Genomic DNA, 13383 nt, shown 5'->3' with positions numbered 1-13383 from the left:
CGTGGGCCCAGAGCCCGCCCAACATTCTGAAAGCAGGCCCGCAGAATTGCCGTCAGCCCTGCTGGGGCTTGCTTTGTGCTTGATGGTCCGGCAGGCCTGGGGGACAAGGCAGACAGGAGGTGGAGGGGGAAAGACCCACGTGCTGCCCCACAGAGCTCCTGGCCATGCTAGTGCCATGTGAACTCATCTCACCGAGCCAGAGGTAATTAGCGGGTGGGGGCCCAGCCCATCTGGGCTGCGGGCTCGGGCTCGTGGGAATGTTGACATGGGCGGGTTCTTCTTCAAGGAGGAGATTTGGCCCAAGCGTTCCACAGGTTGGGGAGGTAGATGGATCAGGGAAATCTCCTGCAGAGGAAGGAAAGGAAGGGCAAGTGGGCCGGGGTGGGTACATGGTGTGTTGTACAGGATAAGCGTGGAAGATTCCATTTAAATTCCTGATCGTCTTCTGTGCTGCCTCACCAGTCAGGAGGCGGTGTTCCCTCCAATTCAGTTGATGGAAGCAAGGCCGGTGAAGATAAAGGACCACCCACGGGCTTCTCAGCTGTAGCGTACCCAGGCCAGTTCGAATGCGCTGGAAAGGAGAGAGCTCCTTGGCTTAGGCACAGAAAGGCAGCTGGGATGAAGGCTGTAGTCTGACTGCAGAAAGCCTCAGGAGTCAGACCAGGGGACCCCCACCGCGGTTGTGGCGAAACACTCCGCAGTTCCCATGGGACTGAAAGGCCCGCCCCTCCAGCAGCTCTCCCTTTGCCACCGGCTCTGGCCTGGCTTCTGGAGGGAACCTGCAGGGGCAGCTGGTACAGGGCAGGAGCACAGGCTGGGGCGCCACTCTGGGCTCCAGCACCTCTTAACTGGGTGGCCTTGAGCAATCCCGTAAGCTCTCCGATCCTCAGTTTTTCAGTGTAGCGGGATCTAATAATACCCGGCCAGCTGCTGCAGGGATTGGAGGAACCGCAGGCAAAGTGCTGGATATATGATCGCGCACAGCAATGAGGAGCTATTAATATTATGTCAGCTGCTGGCTGCGGGCCCTTCCTCCTCAGGGTCCCTCCTCAAGCACCTGCTCGCCTCCACGGGGGTTGCTCCGACCCTCGTCAATGCTGCACGATGGAGGTGCATCTCCCGAGGATTTGCGACAGAGCCCCGTGCGCTGGGAGAGGGCCCGAGCATAAGGAAATCGAGTGGCATCCGTAATCCTGCATCGCACACATTTTACCCAGCATCTGAGAGGAGCTGCCGATGGAGCAGCTGGTCCCGCAGCGTTCCCTCTCCGAGGAGCTATTAGCTGTGTCATGCATCCATTTGTAATGAAATGGAAGTGTTTTGATTTCTCTAGGAAGCCGGATTTTCTCCCAGATCCTTGCTGCTTTCATCCTTGGACATGAAACAGCCCATCCTAATCTCATATGAAGGGGAAGCAGTCGTAAGGCCCCGTGAAATGGGACCGGCAGCTCAGGTCCCGGGCGGCAGCTTTGATCGCCAGGAGGGAGCAGGGCGTCCCCAGCTTGGCGCTAATAGCCGCATGCATTATTGAAGAGCCACGGTCAGTGGCAGACACGTTCGGGGAGATACCCAGATTGCAGGCCGGAGAGTCAGCTGCTTCCCTCGCTCCGCCACCATGGAGCTTTGTCATCGAGCAGAGCCACTAAAAATAGGCACCTGACAGAGCTGTCTGCACCGCTCGCCCCACCCTTGCCACATGCGAGTTGGGGGCAGCTGACATGGAACATGCGAAGAAGGTGAAACCACCACTTTCCAATTCTCTTAATTGCTGTTCCTCTGATCCAAAGGTCTGAGGAATGAGCAGCCGCCCAGGGAGTGTCCTTAGGAAATGCACTTCTGATGCCTCAGCTGACTTCGGGCCGGGCTGTGGCCTGTGTTCTCTTGCCCTCTGTGCAGGACACAGATGCCCAGGCTTTGAGGTCTGGGGCAAGGCAAAGGTCGGGACTTCATCATCCCTGAGAATTTGCTGGAAATGCTAAGGGAGGCAGGCAGGTTCCCTCTACCCACCCTTACTTACTGTGTGGAGTGGGTAACTTCGTCAACCCCTCTTTCATTCATTCAAAACCTGTTATTTCAGTATCTGCAGCGTGAGCAAGGACAGATGGGATTCTCAGCTGTGGTAGATAGCCCTTCAAAATGGCCCCCAATGACTCCTGTATTCACATACTTCCATTTCCCCTCCCACGCTGATTGGGGCTGACCTGTGTCATCAATAGAATATTGTGGAAATGGTGGGGTTGCAAGTCTACAGCAATGTTGTAAGAGACATGGCAGCTTCTTCCTGACTCTCTTGGATCATATGTTCTCTGAAAGAAGCCAGATGCCATGTTGTGAGGGCGCTCAGCCCTATGGAGAGGCCCAACAGCCATGTTGGAAGTGAACCTTCTAGCCCCACGCAAGCCTTCAGAGGACGGCAACCCTGACACCTTGACTGCGACCTCGTGAGAGAGCGTGACTCAGAATCACCCAGCTAAGGTGCCCTCAGATTTACGACGCATAGAAACTGTGAGGTAATAAGTGTTCGCTATTGCAAGCTGCTATGTTTTGGGGAAACCTGTGGCATAACGATAGCAGATACACCGGTCTTCAGAGAATATCACGGTCTGGGTGAGAACTAGATATTGATTAATGACACCAATAGCTATAAAATGGCAACCGTGAAAGTTGCTATAAATGCCTTCACTGAGGGGCACTGACCTAGTCGGAGAAGTCAGAGAAGGCTTCTGGAAGGGAGTGATGGCTGATCTGAGGCTAGGAGGTAAGTACAGATCAAGTAGGTGAAGATGGGGCAGAGCCCTCCTGGTGGAGAAGCAGCTTGAGCCGAGGCCCTGGGTTGGGAGGGAGCCAGAGGCACAGGAATATCAGGGAGGCCGAGGGTTTGGAGGGCAGTGAGGGAGAGAGGCACCAAGTGGGCCTAGAAAGGCAGGAAGGGCCTTCTACAGCTGAAGGATTCACCACTGAGCCTAAAGGCCACGGACGCCCCTGAGGGGTTTTTAGAAAAATGAGTAAAATGTTCAGGTTTGTGTTTTCAAAGGTTCTTTTAGTTCCCCTGGAACCTGGTGGGCAGATTGTAGTAGAGGGGGCTCTGGCAGGAGCCCAGGAAGGGGATGGGGTGTCTCGAACCATTAGCGGTTGGTGTTAATGAACGCGGAGTGAGGTGGACAGATTGAGAGATATCCATGGTTGAATCGGGGGTACTTGCGATGGAATGGCCATGGGGGTAAAGGGCAGCGGGGTGCCTGGGAGGAGTTCTAGGTCATACAACCGTGGATGATCTGGGGATTGAACTGGTCTGAGAGACCCAGACAAGTACACTTCATGGGGGTGGGGGCACTGTGTGACCCTGACATTCTGTCCGAGAAGTGCCCAGCAGTCTCAAGGACATAGTTCCATCCACCCCCGGCCTCTGGGCGTGGCCCCTATCAGAGCTCACAGTCTAGGGGAGCAGATGGCACTCTTGCAGGAGACAGTGAGGAGCTAGAAGATTGGTTTGGTTCCTTCCAAAGGGCAGGTCTGTCAGGACAAGGTCTAGAGCCATGGCCCCCTTGAGGCGCTGACATTTTTTCAGGGTATTCAGGGCTAAAAATCTATTTTCATACCTGTACTAAGACATTCTTTGTCTTTTTTCACTGTCATTCTTTCTAATAAAGTGGAATATTCCAGAATCCATGTGGTACATCATTTTGCAGGAGATTGAATGTAGAAGCAGATAGAATCATCTCCCTATCACACCAGACACTAAAGACTATTCCACCTTTGTCACTAGTTATTTTTATTTTGGAAAATAGAGTTATTTTCCCAAAAATAAACATGCCAGCATATAATACATTATTGTTTTTAAATACACAACTTAAAAATTTCTTAGCTTTAATTTCTAATATGGTAAATATTGATAGCTGTCACCCATCTACATAGAGGCTCTTATGGGTCCTTCAATAATTTTTAAGAATATAAAATAGGGGTCCAGAGACCAAAAAGTTTGAGAACGCCTGATGTGGAGCAAAGAGGCCCCTCTTTCATTGGTAGCTGAGTCATTAACAAGCTGTCCAGGACAGTACACGTATGTTGGAAATATGTCCTTTGGACATGAATGGCTGTAGTAATCAGGGAAAGCCCACCTACACCCCCATCCATGGCGTTCATGACTGTTGACCTGGGCTGTAACATAAACCAAAGCATCACTTCTTGTTCGTAGGCTGAAAATGCCCTGCAAAGGCAGACGTTAGGAGGACCTATACCCCTATAAACAGAGGGTGTACATAAGAGCAACTCTTTTCTAAACCCTAGCTCATCTTCTCTCACTTGGAGAGTTTCTGGTCACCTCTCTGTCCCCTTATTTTCACCTGTTAATATAGGCATTGATCTTCCTAAAAACACTTTTGTCCTATTTCTCCCCGATCAGAAATCCTTCAACTGTTCCAAATCGACTTGCAAAATTAAATCCTAAAGTATTATTAAATCATGCAAGGTCCTCCGAGGTCTGGTCCCTCCCAGCATCACCACTTCCCACCAGCCTCCATCAGCTACTGGAAGGTTCCTGAAATCCCAGGATCTCTCTTGCTTTGACTTTTTGTCTGTGATGTCCGCCCTGCACCCCACTTGTGCCCGAAATGCCTGCCTCCTTCCTTGCTTCCTCTTGTCCTGCAAGATTCAGCTTAGAAGCATCTCATCTGGGGAGCCCCCCTGACCCCTCCTATCAGCTCCAGGGCTGAGTTCTAGCCTGTGGGAATCAGAAAATGTTGGCTGTTTATAGACAGTGTCCATTCTCATTGGTCAGTTCTTCATTCTGAGTGCTTCTCCAGTACCATCCTAGTGGTTAAATATTTTTAAGACTACCCCTTCCAAAGGCCTCGAAAGAAAGCACTCAGTAAATATTTGTTGAACGAATAAACGAAATGAACAAAGTGATCTGGGCTTCAAAGTCACAAAGTGAGTTGGTTTAAGGACCCCACACTCAGACTCCCAGTCTCAGAGCTGGTGATTAAGGCGGTTCTTCTTTACCACTGGCCTAGCATTTGAAACATCCTGCACTGGCTGGAAGCCTGAGCCCCTCAGCCAATGATAGTTTTCTCTGAACCACACAACAACAAATAATCCCTTAACAGACAATCACTTTCCAGCTTGCTAGATCTTCACACACTTGCACCGTGAGAAGCAGAGAAAACCCCCTATCCTACAAAGAAATGCACTGTATGTTTTTTGGGGGTAAGTCAGCAGACATCCTTGGTCCAAAGGCATCATTACTGAGGCCTCACCCTTTGTGATTATAATTTAACAGCTCACACTACAGGTTAAGCACCTAACCCAATGAGCTGCAAAGTGCTCCAATTACTTGAAACAATTATGCACTGGAGTATCTTCATAAATTGCTAAGAATTGTATTCTGAATCCAATCCAGTCACTGCCTCTATGTTGGAACACCCCGTACAACCCCAGTGGCTCTGGATCTGGACACTCTCACTCATTGTTCATTAAACCTACACTCTAGGGTCAGAGTATGAAATTGTTATTTGCATGTGGATGGGCTGCCTGTGGTATAAACAGGAGGCCCCCCCCACAGAGGAAGCCCAGACTCCCTTCCCAGATAATTAAGATCATTTACGCTCTCCCCTCCAGCCTTGCCTAACCAAGGCCACTCATGCCGACAGACGAAGGTCAAGGCCACCTGCTCCAGGGAGCCTGCCATCCTGGCATGACACTGTGCTGGGGCCACGTGTGCCTATATGAACACTTTCTCAATGTGTTACAGCACCTAGTGAAGACTTGGTCACCAGTTAAGGAACTAAATGCACAAAGCTCAGCTAATAAGATCGGATATTCCAAAACTGGCCCCAAATGCTGTTGGATTGATTGCTTATGGCTGGCGGGTGGCAGAGGCATTGTGGCCTCATTGTTTCCATTCATCTGACGAATGTTTACTCAGTGCCCGCTGGTGTACTAGGCTCTGTGGCTCAGGCCCCAGCACGTCGCATGTGAACACGCGCGCACACACACACAGACACGCACACACCCTTTTGCTTGGAAAATCAGGGAATGCAACTTCACAGGAATTATCACAGTGGTAAAAATTCTCCAAGAAGAAACAAGAAAGAAGCCTCCTCCTGCCCAGTTCCCTACAGACAGCTGAGCCAGCCTGGAATCCATGGTCTTCCTGAAGTCTACCTTCTGGGCCTGGGAGTGAAAGGGGCGTCTGTGCCTGATCTCTGGGGCTCAAAGGCCAGGCTCTGCACTCTCCCCTGGGTACCTCTGCTCCCTCCAAATGTGGTCAGACTGCCAGGCTGGCCAGGTGGGCAATGCCACAGGATAGCAGGCACGTTGTGCGGGCAGCCGAGATCCGGCCTGGGAGCTGCCCCCCTGCTCAGCCAGCTCCTCGGCAGCTGATAAAAAAAAAAGAAAGAAAAGCAAGCAAGCCAGCAAGTCAAGGAAGGCAGAGTCTTGGATGATCGATGGGCTGTGTGTGTCTTTCTCTTGCTCCCGCGGATTTTTTCCAATCGGAAAGAAGGGGCTTATCTCTCATTTTTAATTGATTTTAATATGGCTCAGCCAGGCTAGATCAGATCTCAACTCCTCTGTGGCCTTCGATGAATGTGTGAGGAGCTGCCTGAATGTTAATAAGACGGGTTGAGAGAAGCCAGAGAAGGTAATGAGGCCATCGTGGGCCTGCGAGGCCCCCTCCGTGGCTGTTGAGGCTGAGCTGCCAGCAGAGACCCATCCATGGATTTCAGGGGTGGTTGCGGATATGGGATTGGGGGGTAGTTTGATCTCTAGATGATGCAGACGAATATAAATGTGGTTGTGATACAGCCTGGAAGGCTTCTGGCGCATTCCATTACAAGGTTTGGGGCTCCGGCTAGCCTACCTCTCAAAACACTTACCCACCCTCCTCCTGCCAATTCCCCTCCGAAAAGCCTTCTTGGCGCTTTTGCAGATTTTAACCATAGCATACTCCGTACCTCCCGACATCAACGATTCTCTTCCCACTTCGCGTGTTGTCCCTCCTCCCCGCCAAGCCAGGCTGGGCGCTGCCTTCTCTGCATTAACTTGGACCCATTGCCGAGCTCCTCTGGTCCTCGGCTCTCTCAAGTGGGGATGACAACACCCACCACCGGGCAGTATTTGAGGGGGCAGAGAAGTTAATGCTGGGAAAGCACCCAGCGCTGTGCTCGAAACAGTACATCCTCAGGTGTTCTTTTTCCACCCAACCTCCCTCTTCACCAGGCCAAATGTGTGGAGAGATGCAAACAAAATAATTGGAAACAGGAGGGGGGGCTGAAGTGGTATCCTGTGGGGATGGACTCAGGCTCCTGTTGGAACCACATGATATGAGAGTTAATTGGTAAATGCCCTATCCTGTTTTCTTTGCTGGAAAGAGATAATAGGCACCTTAAAGGAGAGGTTCTTAAGCTTTGCTGCTAGAGAAGAGATACCCAGGGAGATTTTTAAAAACCAGTGCTGGGGCTTATGGCCCAGAGTCTGACTTAATTGACCGGGGTGGGCCAGGTGTGGATAGAGCTTGCAGAGGTCGGGGAGGTTAAGATGGGGTGGGGAGAAAGAACCCATCCCACAAAGCAGGGGCCCCTTCTCGACGACTTATTCCTGTATTTCTGCAGCCGTCCCAGGGGAAACGCAGTATTCCCTCGGGGGCCCCCAGAAGCCTAGGTGGCAGGTGGGTAGGTGGAGGGGGGACATCTGCCTCTCCATGTTCCTAATTCTCCATCTCCTTCCTATGGCTCAACGAGGAGAGCTGGGGTAGCCCATATTAAATATATGCTCCTCATTTTCCCGTATAGACTCCAACACCCAAAAGCTGGTTTCCCAGTATATATAAGCTCTGGAACCCCTTTCCTCAGACACCACAGCCCTCTAATTCTCACACGTCCATACCGATGTGGTCAAAGCCAGCCTCGCTGAAACACACGCATTTACAAACATCTCGTCAATTATGGAAGGGCTGGGGTTTTCTCTACTAGCTGGTTAGTGGGTTGGCCCGTCCGGGGTTTGTGCATGTTGGTCGAAAGCACAAGCTTCCGGAGTCAGGGGGGCAGGATGGGTTATTTCTCACAGTGATCACAGTCGCCAGAGTCACAGAACTTCGGTGCCAGTTCTCTGAGCCCTAGTGCCCACAGGGTGATGCGAAGAGGATCAAATGACACCCCACGTGCTGTGGGTTGCACTAGAGGGAGGAACTCTGAGCCCAGGGTGCCTGCGTCTTACGGTAAGCGCGAAGTGCGCCTGGCCTTTGCTCAGGAGGGAGATGTGAATTCCATCTACCAAGACTGTTTGCTCTACAATATCCTTGAAAAGATAAAACGGGGGGCTCCTGGGTGACACAGTGGGTTGAATGTAGGACTCTTGGTTGCTGCTCGGGTCATGCTCTCGGGGTTGTGGGATCGAGCCCCACGTGGGGCTCTGTGCTCAGCAGGGAGTCGGCTTGAGATTCTCTCTCTTCCTGTCCCTTATGCCCCTCCCCACCTCTAAATCTTAAAAAAAAAAAAATCCAGAGCAAAGGGTATTGGCGCTCACTTTGCAAGATGGCAGAAACCTGAGATCCGTAGAGAATGGTCTCCTGCCACTTCTATCCTCAGATATGCATCCCTACAGTTTGATACACTCCCAGCACACATTCACATGAGCATGAACTCACTTCAGTGTGCCTAGAAGTCTGCCCAGCGTCCTCCCACACCCGCAAAGCTTAGGAAGTGCCTGGGCAGGTGGGTTCACAGCGCCTTTCTTCCTTGCAAACCTGAGAACGCCTAGTTGGAGTCTCCCCCTGGAACCCGTTCTCCACATTTACCCTAAAGTGGCCCAGAAATCTTTAAAAACTATTTTTAAATTTATTTGAGACAGAGCACAAGCAGGGAGGAGGGTCAGAGAGAAACAAGAAGCAGGCTCCCCGCGGAGTCGGGAGCCTGATTCAGGGCTCAATCCTGAGACCCTGAGATCATGACCTGAGCCGAAGGCAGACACTTAACCCACTGAGCCACCCAGGTGCCCAAAGTGGCCAAGAAATCTGATGGCTTATCTCCTGTACTTAAAACCCCCTGCCTACGGGACATGGTTCCAGCTTTCTAAGGTGGCCTGTGGCCCCCCGTGGCCTCCTCTCCTTCTCCGCAGCCCAGCACCCCGGGCTTCAGCCAGTGTTCCTGCCTGCTCCTTGCTCTCCGGGGTACCCCCGCCCACTCCCAACATGCGCCCCCTCACAGATTGAGATCCACCCGGAGCCACTCATGGGCCTGCAGCGCGAACTCTTCCTCCATTCCCCCCACATCCGCGTTTGCGCCCAATGTCCCACTAAGCTCAGTGTTGTATGCCTGCCTTTTCCTTCCCTTCCTTTTCTTTTCAAGATTTTATTCATTTGACAGAGAGAGAAAGAGGGAGGACAAGCGGCGGGGAGGGGGGAAGCAGAGGGAGAGGGAAAAGCAGGCTCCCCACTGAGCAGGGAGCCTGGGGCTGGATCCCAGAACCCTGGGATCATGACCTGAGCCGAAGGCAGACACTTAACCCATGAGCCACCCAGGTGCCCCCCCCCCTTTTTAAGATTTCATGTATTTGAGAGAGAGAGAGAAAGAGCAAGCGCGCGCTGAGTGGAGTGGAAGGGCAGAGGGAGAAGGAGACTCTGCACTAAACAGGGAAGCTGATGGAGGCTCAATCCCAGGACCCTGGGATCATGACCTGAGCTGAAGGCAGATGCTTAACAGCCACCCAGGTGCCCCCTGTCGTTTGTTTTCTTGGCTTTCTCCCCATTCTAGGCTGGGAGCTGCCCTAAACCAAGGCCCTTCTTTGACTCCCCTGTGCCTTCTACCCTCCCTGTTCCCTGACACACAGCTCCAGGTAGAAACACCAGGACCGTGACCCCTCCTCTCTTCAACACACACGCAGCAGCACTGGGGAACCTTCTCAGCTTTCTACTGTGATTTCAAAAGATGCTGAGCTCTGTCAGCTGCATTAATGAATCACAGCCCAAGAGGCGCCAACCTTCCTAAAAATATCTGAGAAGCCTCAATGCAGAGAGAGCCTGCAAAGGCGTGTGCGTCCCTAACGGAGCCAGCCTGCCCTGCCCCGACGGCCCAGGCCACTTCCTCTAGCCCCCTCTCCAGCAAGGCCCCATCCCCATCTGCTCTGAGCCCCACAAGCCTGAATTGGTAGGTGCAGAGCCTCCAAGAGAGCCTTCATTCACCTCCCCCCCCCCATTATAGACAGGGAAACAGAGGCCCAGAGGGGGAAGGATCAGAGGCTGAGGCCTCTTGGTTCCCAGGGAGGGGCCCAGCAGTGTGCTGCCCTTGTGGCTAGCAGCCAGCTGAGGGTGGGGAGGAAGAAAGCTCCCGTCTAGGGTCCCGGCTGGGCTGGCCCCTGGTGGAGATGGGGCCCCAGCCGCCCCACGAATCGAGTAAAGAACCCCTTCAGGCCTAAGCAGTTCAGCAGGGACAGGTGGGGTTGGGGGGAGGTGGCACAAAGCCATGATGAAGCTATCTTCCTATAGCGGGTTCATGCTTCTCAAGCAGGGGGGACTGGGATAGGCCCCCAAGATGGAGAGTGGAGGGATGGACTTAGTTCTGCTCTAGAAAGAAGAGTCCATTCTTTTGAGATTCCTGCACTGGAGCCTTCTTAGCATTCCCCCCACCCCTCCACCGACTCCCGTCGTAGAATCTGGATGGCTCTCGCTGGCGGCTACAGCGTTGTTTCTGCACGGGCGGCCCCTGTCAGGACCAGTGGCAGCTGGGAGCTTGCTATAAATGCAGAACCTGAGGCCCCGCCCTGGACCAGCTGGATCCGATCCCCAATCATTCTTACGCCCACCAGGGTTCTGGAAGCCCTGGCCTATGGACCCACTAAGCCGCAGGCCTCACCTGGCAGTGACTCACTTGCAGGGACACCTGCAGGTAACTGCACATGAACGCCGTTATTGATTAGCACGGGGGGGGGGGGGGCTGGGATAGGAAAGGAGGGATCCTGAGGAAGGCAAATGCATGTGAAAAGGAGAAACTGCTTCCCAACTCCTCTGGAGAAATGAGGTTCACAGGATGATTCAATCTGGGAAAATAAGGGGCGAGAGATTTTGTCCTGCCCTCTTTTGAAGGCTGGGAGCTCCTTTGCAGTCTCTCTCACGGTTGCCCTCCAGGCCCCGCCTGGGCTCCCAGCCTGACGGGGAGCTCACCACCTCTCAGGCAGTCCATCGGAGGACCGCAGTGGCCCTGGTGAGGCCCCCCTGACAGGGAGCAGAGCTGCTTCCGTGGTCCTGGCCGGCCTGCTCTCCAGCCCTTGGGGCTGCTGGTAACCGGGCCTGTCTCTCCTTTGATCCTTGACACCCCACCACTTTGCTCTTTCTCTAGTTCCAGAAATAGTCTATTTGTGTGTGGAGAGTCTCTCTTCACTGCACGTGGAGGTGCTGAAGAGGCTTCTACAGAGGCAGAACTTGTGCTGCCAGGACTCGCCGCGTTGGCCTCATTCCTCCCTCCTTCCGGCCACCGGACCAGGAGGCACCAGGCAGGCTTGGGGCAGCCAGAGGCACAGGGAGGGGGCGCCTCCCCGGGTCTTTGGAAGCGGCAGACACGGGCGCACCTGGAGCGCAGAGGTGCTTAGGACGGCGGTCAGCTTGCACAACATCACCCCTTGCTACGGGCAGGGCCCCCGGGAACCCCAGTGAACGCTGTTAAAGACAGCAGACGTGCGCAGCGCTGGGGGCCCCAGCCCGCACTCTGGGGGCTCCAGCTCCTGCCCTCGGGACACCTCTGACTGCCCAGAGGCCTCAAACTCGTCCTTCTAGAGCTGAGCTCATCCTCCCCTGCCCTGCACCGTGCCGTGTCTCATCCTTCTGAGTGGTGCCTGCCATTGGTACCCAGAGTCCAAGCCACAACCTAGGGACCACCTTCAGCTCTGCCCTCCTCCTCCCTCCTTATCTCCTCCATGCTTCCTATGGAGTTCCACGAATTCTGGAATTGGCTCTGCTAATTCCATTTCCTTCTGATCTCTACTCTTTTTTCTCCTCTCTACCCCGTTGCCAGTGACCCTATCCAAGCCCTTCAACTTTTCACCTGTTGCCTCTTAATTGGTCCTACACCCCTAGCCTCTCCTACAGTCTACTGTAAACACGAACGGCAGAGTGATCTTTCTGGAACATCAACACTATCACAGAAACCTGCTTGTCTGCAATTCTCCTGTCAAACCCCAGGCCTGTGGCATCAAATCCAGTCTCTTTAGTGGGGCCCACAAGGCTCTCAGAAAGGGTTTGGGGGGTTGAGGGGGCACTATGGGCTTTGAGGCCAGACCTGCTTGGGTCCAGACCTTAGGGTTCTCTGAAGCCCTTCCTCATCCCTCTCCCTACCCCTTTTTCTCCTCTCCAGGAAGATGGCACCCACCTTTGAAATCTCTTGTGCTCCCCCAGAAACGTCCCTGTCCCACACACTGATAACCCTTGCCATTAAGGATCAGGTCCCCAAATCCTTTTGAATCTTGCAAAGTTCTCAGCTATGGGGTTAGAGGCCGATGGGGTCCCCCTGGCCAGTCACTGCTGCACTGTGGAGCGGAAGGATGGGCTCTGTCCCAGGGTCCCCCAGCTTCCTGGACGAGGCAGACAACAGTACTCACGAGATGTAGCTGGTTCTCCTCCAACTTCTATTTATTTTTATTATTTGTATTTTTCCTCCTCTAGCTTTTAAAAGTCAAACCAGTTTCCCTGTGTTTGGTCTGCTCGGGGTTCCATAACAAAATACCGCAGAAGGCGTGGCTTGGCCACGGTTTATTTCCTCACGTTTTTGCCTGCCCTGAACAAGGCCTGGCAGGGCCGGTTTCTGGTAAGGGCCCTCTTCCCGGCTTGCAGATACCCACTTTCTCACTGTATCCTCTAGGGGTGGAGAGAGCCGGCAAGTTCTCTGGTCTGTCTTTATATAAGGACACGAATCCCATGAGATCAGGGCTCCACCCCTATGATTTCATTTAATCTTGATCACTTACAGTGGTGAATGCTGACTGTGGTCCCCAGTCGAAGTCCACCGTGTGCTCTAGTGTGTCGTAGGCTGCTTGTCCATGGTGGGGCACAGCCTGCCATGTGTCCATTCCAAGCGGGCCCATCTCTACAGCTCCAGCCGGGACTGGTTGTGGACACATCGCTAGGCTCCTGTACCGCCAAGCTTAGTGTTCACACCTGGCTGCCTCCTGAGATTCCAGGGAGCCCTCTGTCCACAGAGCGATAGCATCCAGGGCCGGGTGGAGAGAGAGGCAGGGTCAGGGCCTGGGGTCGTGGTGGCAGTGCTATGCGGAGGAGAAAACATTGGCCTCAGAGCCCAGAGACTCTGGTCCCACCCTGTCCCTGATTCACATTCTGATCTCTCTCTGAACCTTTTCCCCGTCTACACAATGCCAACCTCTACGGGCCCTCTGAGCTGG

The 13383-nt window shown here is 53.4% G+C and overlaps 1 long non-coding RNA gene across 7 annotated transcripts in view; it reads right to left on the bottom strand.

The window, feature by feature from the left end:
- Positions 1 to 3752: 3752 nt before the first annotated feature.
- Positions 3753 to 13383, bottom strand: part of LOC113270305 (uncharacterized) — a 32301-nt gene continuing 22670 nt past the window's right edge. For all 7 annotated transcript variants that reach the window (XR_007190788.2, XR_008958178.1, XR_003321782.4 and 4 more), the window contains one exon: positions 3753 to 13248. This is a non-coding gene — a long non-coding RNA (uncharacterized LOC113270305). The remainder of the gene's footprint in view (positions 13249 to 13383) is intronic.

Source organism: Ursus arctos, unplaced genomic scaffold (genome assembly GCF_023065955.2).
Source record: "Ursus arctos isolate Adak ecotype North America unplaced genomic scaffold, UrsArc2.0 scaffold_8, whole genome shotgun sequence".
Lineage (NCBI taxonomy): Eukaryota > Metazoa > Chordata > Mammalia > Carnivora > Ursidae > Ursus > Ursus arctos.
The sequence above is the reverse complement of the archived record's forward strand: the minus strand, read 5'-3'. Positions and strand labels throughout refer to the sequence as shown.